The sequence below is a fragment of the Stomoxys calcitrans genome, chromosome 3 (assembly GCF_963082655.1).
Source record: "Stomoxys calcitrans chromosome 3, idStoCalc2.1, whole genome shotgun sequence".
NCBI lineage: Eukaryota > Metazoa > Arthropoda > Insecta > Diptera > Muscidae > Stomoxys > Stomoxys calcitrans.
The window spans coordinates 64,409,878-64,417,580 of NC_081554.1; positions in this window are offsets into that span (position 1 = coordinate 64,409,878).

Here is a 7,703-nt window from a genome sequence, read left to right on the forward strand (position 1 = left end):
CATTTTCCGTGTTGGGTCAGCCGAGTGGAATATGCCGTTGCCATCTGTTGTGTTGACAGCTTTTCAATGTCTCTCTAGGCGCTCGTAGAAAACATCCTTATTCTGCTCGTTCTTGTCTTCCTTCAGGATATGGGCACAAATAAGTCTGATGGTGAAGGTGGGTAGCCTCTCATCCACCGGAGTAAAGCTGGAGACAAGGAGATATCGTATAGTTCGTCACCCTCGCCATTTCCGGTCCATCGCACTTCCTTTAAGGCGGTAATATCTGCCTTGTACTTCTCCAATACATCTGCCAATGCGTATACTGCACCTTCTCCATAAAGAGTCCGGATATTCCAGGTGCACATACGCAACTCATGGTACTTTTTTCATTTGCGTGGGTCGTCAACATTAGGGGAGTCGGTTCCTACTCCTCTTTTTTTCTCAAAGTAATTCTCATAAATTTCCGAGGTCGGGTTACTGGCCCAGCTCTCCAACCGCATGGGTTTTTTGGGATCAGGAAGGAGAAATAGGCTTTATAACTTGTTGATTTCGGAAGGGGGCGGACCCTCCCCCTTTACCCCAAAAACACCACCCGAAATCAAAAGTGGACCGATCGGGACAATATGGGTATGAAATGAAAGGCATTGGAAAAAAGAATACGAATATGGTATTAAAATTTGGGTATAAGTACCCATCGGGCCGCCCCAAACCATAAAATCCTCCCAAACAGACATATTGGCCGTTCATGTCAATATGGGCCTCAAATGAAAGGTAATCGGGAGTAGATTACCAATCTGGCATACAAAATCAGATAGAAGTATAGGAGGTCACCCTTCCCCCCAAAAACGCATTAAATGGCCATATAACCCATCATGACTATATGGGACTCGGTTTTATTGTTTGTTCCGTAGAATCAAAAACGGATGAACTGATTTTCTTAAAATTTTCACAGATTGTGTAAATTTGTCTGGAAGGAAACAAAGGGGGCGATCCCTCCCCCTTACCCAAACAACGCCAACTAAAACCAAATGTGGACCGATAGGCACAATATGGGTATCAAATGAAAGGTACTGGAGACTAGAAAATTAATATCGTATTAAAATTTGGGTCCAAGTACCCAGCGGGCCTCCCCAACCCAAAAACTATTCTAAACAGATGTATTCCACGTTCATGTCAATATGGGTCTGAAATGACAGTAGATTGCAAATATGGCATAAAAAATTAGGTCCAAGTAATGCGAGATCGCCCCAACCCCAAGCAAAGTCCCTGAGGTCCATCCCACCCTCAAACAGAATTTATTTACTGATCATGCCATTATGGGGCTCATATAAAATGTAGAGTACGAAGCATATATTTACATTAAGGGCCAAATGTCTCTCGATAATATACGATTCAAAAGAAAGGTATTTGGGAGTGGAGTAAAAATTACCCAGGAATCGAGAATGCTTTTCGATAAAAGTTTAAACTCATTGATAAGGAACTTTTTTTTATAGCCGAGTCCGAATGGCATGCCGCAGTGGGACATCTCTTTGGAGAGAATTTTTTACATGACCATGAATGGCAAATGTCGCCAGCTTTAAACTTTGTCCGATGGATTTGAACGCAGGCTCAGCGTTATAGGCGGACATTGACGAAAGTGGCCCAAACCCAAAAAGATATTAGAGAGTTAAAGAAGGCGCAGTGGAGCGGGCCCGGTTCGGCTAGTTATACATATATGTAGTGTATGGGTTATTCGACCAACATTTCGAGGGGTTCCTTGGTATAAAATGGGTTTAAATAAAATCTTTCCATAAAACATTTCTTAAAATATGACGATTTTTTATTGAGTCGATTTATAATCAGGACATTTCAGTTAAGACTAGCCACATGTATTTTCCTACAAATCGTGGTACTACTGTTCACACACACACACACAAATCGATGTTCAATATCTCAACTTGGTGATGTTTATCCGTAACAACATAAACAGAAAGCAGCATCAAAGGTAGATAGCATCCAAAGTTTGCTGAAATAACAGAGACTTTATTGTCTAGCTGTTGTTTTTTTTTGTCTTTTTGTGTTGTTTGAAGTAAAGTAAAAGATATTGCGTACCTCAAGGCACCCTCAAGGATTTATACAAACGCACAATCAAACAAATAGGCCGACATATATGTATGTTGCCATATACAAATCAATTGCTTTAATACAATATTTGTGTCAAAAAGTGCACGTGTGAGTATGAGAAAAAAGGAAAACTCAAGAGAAAATATATTTTTCACAAACATCTAAATACTGTGGTTAGGTTAGGTTTTAGTGGCAGTTCACAATGAGATTCCATGGAAGTATTTCGTTTAATTTGATACCACAAAAATGAGAAAAGCAAGCAAACTGTCTAATTCTCGGCGATGAACAACACGACACATGGTCTGTGCAGTAGATTGCATATTGGCCATTGGTGTATTTTGCCTATTGAGAAGGAAAATAAGAAAACTGGATGCAGTTCTGAAGTACCCACGATTATAAGAATCAAAATATTTGATTATGGGTCCACTGGCATTTCAACAAGACATAGATATCAGGTAAGAAAAGAGCCCGGTAGGCGCTCAAGAAGTCAAATCGGATAATCGGCTCTGTTCCACAATCTAAGATAAGCCCTCAAAAAGTTATCAGGTAGTGAATCATACTTGACATCACTATCAGATAAAATATCCTCCATCCATGATCCCAAGAAGTCAATCACCAAAATCGGTTTATATGCCAGCTATATATAAATATAAACCAAAATGGGGCAATTATAATCCCAAACAACTTACACTTACATCAGATGGACCATGAAAAAGAAAACCCTGACAATTTTGGTCAAGGGCGTATTGACACTGAATCCTTCACTAATGTTTCGAATTGTATGAGCTAGTATCGGGAATGGGTGACTTGGTGGTGTTGGAAACCAAGCAACGGTTGCGATTGGTTTTACGAAGAAGAAGAATAAAAACGGATCTTCCTGTGTTGACGACCCCCGCAAACGTTTTAAGGACCATGATTTGCGTGTCCATCGTTATCACGTGAAGCTTAGCTGAAAGATACCGGGTGCGTCTACAGGGGGGCGAATCTTGGAACGAACGGCTTGCGACAACGAGGGATACATGTGCGATTCTACAAAACCCATGCGGCGATTGGACCAGTAACCCGCGCCCCGAAAAACTGTAAGAACCATTATGAGAAACAAAGGAATAGTAACAAGTAAAAGCGTGCTAAGTTCGACCGGGCCGAATCTTATATACCCTCCACCATGGATGGCATTTGTCGAGTTCTTTTCCCGGCATCTCTTCTTAGGCAAAAAAGGATATAAGAAATGATTTGCTCTGCTATTAGAGCGATATCAAGATATGGTCCGGTGTAAAATGTCAGCCAATTCGAATAAGAATTGCGCCCTTTGGGGGCTCAAGAAGTAAAATAGAGAGGTCGATTTATATGGGAGCTGTATCGGGCTATAGACCGATTCAGACCATAATAAACACGTTTGTTGATGGTCATGAGAGGATCCGTCGTACAAAATTTCAGGCAAGTCGGATAATAATTGCGACCTCTAGAGGCTCAAGAAGTCAAGATCCCAGATCGGTTTATATGGCAGCTATATCAGGTTATGAACCGATTTGAACATTATTTGACACAATTGTTGAAAGTAAGAATAAAATACGTCATGCAAAATTTCAGCCAAATCGGATAAGAATTGCGCCCTCTAGAAGCTCAAGAAGTCAAGTCCCCAGATCTGTTTATATGACAGCTATATCAGGTTATTAACCGATTTGAACCATACTTATCACAGTTGTTGGGTATCATAACAAAATACTTCCTGCCAAAATTCATTCAAATCGGATAAGAATTGCGCACTCTAGAGGCTCAAGAAGTCAAGACCCAAGATCGGTTAATATGGCAGCTATATCAAGTTATGAAACGATTTGAACCATACCTGGCACAATTGCTGGATATCATAACAAAAGAAGTCGTGCAAAATTTCATTCCAATCGGATAAAAATTGCGCACTCTAGAGGCTCAAGAAGTCAAGGCTCAAGATCGGTTTATATGGCAGCTATATTAGCCTCCACGAGATGACGTCCGATAATGGGTTGAGACTAATAGATTTCGTCGAGGCAAAAAACATGGTAGATAGGTTAGGCTAGGTTGAAAAGATGGTGCAGATATTAATTTGCCCCATGCCACTATGGACATAGACCTAAGCCAGTAATCGGAAATCGATGTTACTTACAAAATTCTTAATTGTTTTCCATGTCACGTCCCTAAGTTGGTTCATGTCTGATATAGTGTCCCCACCTAAGTGCCGGTATCTGTTAGAAAAAAACATTGATATTAAGAAGCTACAAAGTAATGATAAAATCTCCTCTTGTGGTGTTTCTGTAATCAAAATCTTAAGAATCGATCCCTCTGCTAGCGATGCATTGATAATCCTGACCTTGTTGATAGGTGCCTTAAAAACGCAAATATGCTGTCTTACTGGGGAACGATACTGCATCATTCGACCTTTTTCATTATCTGTCGATTCCGATTACGGTGCCGCTGTCTGAACAGGTAGGTTAGGTTAGGTAGAAAAGAGGGTTCAGGTATTAATCCGCCCCATGCCACTATGGACATACACCTTAGCCAGTAATCGGCTTTTTGTGCGCTCTAAAAACTATAAAGTAACCTCGAAAAAGAAAATTTTAGGTTTGGAATTCTGTGCTACTAACAAAATTCTTAATTGTTTTCCATAACACTCCCCTAAGTTGGTTCATGCCTGGTATTGTGCCGACCCGAAAGGCTTTGGGTTAACCAAGTTTATTGAGGGCACTTCTATTGCCTTCACCGCCAAATCGTCTGCCCTTTCATTTCCCTTGCTGCGTTATGGGCCGGCGCCCAAACCATGCGGGTTTCTCCATCCTCAGAAAAGGCGTTAATCTTCTTCTTACACTGCAAGACTGTGTCCCGTCATGATACCAATATCGATACTGACCTCCTTCATACTTCCTTTCATTAATAGATTCTCACAATCTGGGTCCCCCATAGGATTTTCGCCGTTCTATCGACTATTCCACAGTATTATATGCTTCTTTGTCGCCCACGACCTTAAATCGGACTGTGTCGACCCGAAAGGCTTCGGGTTAACCAAGTTTATTGAGGGCACTTCTATGACCTTCTCCGCCAAATCGTCTGCCCTTTCATTCCACTTACTCCGTTATGGCCCGGCGCCCAAATCATGCGGTTTTCTCCATCCTCAGAAAAGGCGTTAATCCTCAGAAAAGGCGTTATTGCCCTTTTGGCAATTTTACTGTCGGTAAAGATGTTCACACTCGACGTCCTTTCTTAGTACCACACCACCTCATGCATTTCGTGATCGACAGGATTCCGCCTGCAGGACCGTATAATGGTCAGGCAATCTAAAACAGATCTCAGTTTCTGGGTTCTCAATGTAAACAGGCTCACTCTGTCCCCTAGCTTTGATCCATTCATGTAACATGATCTTCCAGATGGTAATACTAGGGTTCCGTCAATCCAAGACTGTGCCGATGGCAGCAATGTCTCGCACTCGACTTCAAGGTACATCTCAGGTATCCGATCAGAAACCTCTTCCCTCCCTTCCAGGTTTCCTATCGTAGCCTCCATTATACCGCGATGGTATGACCTGATCCTATCCTCTATCCATTCTCCCATCGCCTTAAGTCTCATAGCCGCAGTGACTGTCTCACACTTAAACTCTACGTTAATGGGTCGGATATCTTGAATACTCTCCAGTCCCCTAGTGGGCTGGTCCGCATCGCCCCGCCTGTACCAAGACAGGATGTTCTCTGAACCTGTTGTACGGTCCTTATGTTGCACTTTTTCTCCATAACAGTCCACCAAACTACTAAGGCGTAAGTTAGTATTGGTCTAATCACGCTCCATAGAGCCAGTAAACTATTATAGGATTCAGGCCCCATTTCGAACCTACGGCCCGTCTACATAGTGCCAAACATCTGTAAGCCTTCTCAGTACGCTCCTGAATATTTTCAATTCAGTTTCCTTTCCATGATCACGCTTAAGTATTTGACCTTGTCAGATATCGAAATCGTTTCGTTCAGAAAACGTGGTGCTTAAAATTGGCCCACCCTCGTCTTCATCGTGAACAGACTTCTCTGGGTTAACATTGAGACCCCTGGGTCTAGCCCAGTCATATGCCATATGTAAGACCCTATTAGCCCTTCTGCACAGCTGGTTCCGATCCTTACTTCATTGAAGTATTGTAATATCGTCTGCGTAGCATTCGGCTTTAAATCCTTTACGAGTGGCGATCAAATGCCCCCCCGTGGCGTGCCTTGCGCTACTTTCTACCTTATATTTATGTCATGGGACACAAATTTATCCACCTGTTCGTTAGCATATGGTTTATCAAGTTTCTAAGGAACGGGTCCACCCGGCACTGGTCTAAGGATTGGATCGGTATGTCGGTCCACACTTTGTTAAAAACCCCTTCGATGTCAATGCATACCGCCAGTGCGAACGTTTTGGCACCGAAGGATTCTTCGATTTTATGCACAACCTCTTGCAGGCCAGATCTTCCCTTGACAAAGGCATGCTGTTGCTATTTAAGCAATTTGCTGGATGTCCAACTCTTTATCATGGTGTCTACAGTACGTTCCATGGTTTTGAGTAGAAGGACGTAAGGCTTATAGGTCTGTGGGCGTTTGGTGTCTCATAACTTGCCTTACCGGGCTTAAGTATAAATACCACCCTTGCCTCGTGCCAGGCTATCGCAGTATATGCAAGTCCCAGGCACGCTTTGAATATATTGGCCAGGTGGGGCGCCAGATAGTCTGCCTCCTTCTGTAGTATCGCCGGAAATATCCCATAAGGTCCACAATATACCTTACTTTAAAAGAAATATCCATACCTTTACAACGATGTAATTCGATTCGGATTCTATCTACTCTAAATTCAATCTTGGCTTCACTAAGCTAGGTGTACAAGGTCGAATATGCTTTTTCCATGCCAAGAAAATGTCAATTGCCAAATTGTGGAAAATTTTAAGTAATAAAGGGAGTTCCATAGCAAAATTCCAAAAATCGGGAGTACGTTTCAATGGGACCTCCACCTTAAGTTGAACCGATCTGGCCCATATTGGACACAGTTGTAGATATGTCTAAAGCAAGTAAAAGCGTTCTGAGTTCGGCCGGTCCGAATCTTGGGAGCCCGCTAACATAGATAATTATAGTCTACATATCAAGCTTTTGTCAAACCAGCAAAAAATTAAGCTTCTAGGAACCAAACAAGGATGATCCAGAGATCGGTTTATATGGGAGATATATCAGGTTATAAACCAATTTGGGCCGTACTTGGCACAGTTATTAGAAGTCATAACAAAAATGTGCTGTTCTCAAATAACCAATTCTTAGATAAAACATCCTACTGGCAATTTTTACCACTGTTTAACCTATTCATGTAGGTTTCCCTATATCAACTTTGTGTTTTATTCTTCGGTTTGGATGGATGTATACGGGCTTTTACAAAGTATAGGACACTCCACACAGGCAGATGGGGACAATATAGGAATCAAAGAAATGATCTATAAAAGTAAAGTACGAATCTTATTTACGAATTTGGGGCAATTGTCTTGGGACCACCACTTAAACAAAAAGGCAGACATGCATGTCATCCGGGACATAATGGGTCACAAAAGAAAGGATTTTAAAAAAGAGCAGCATACATTATTT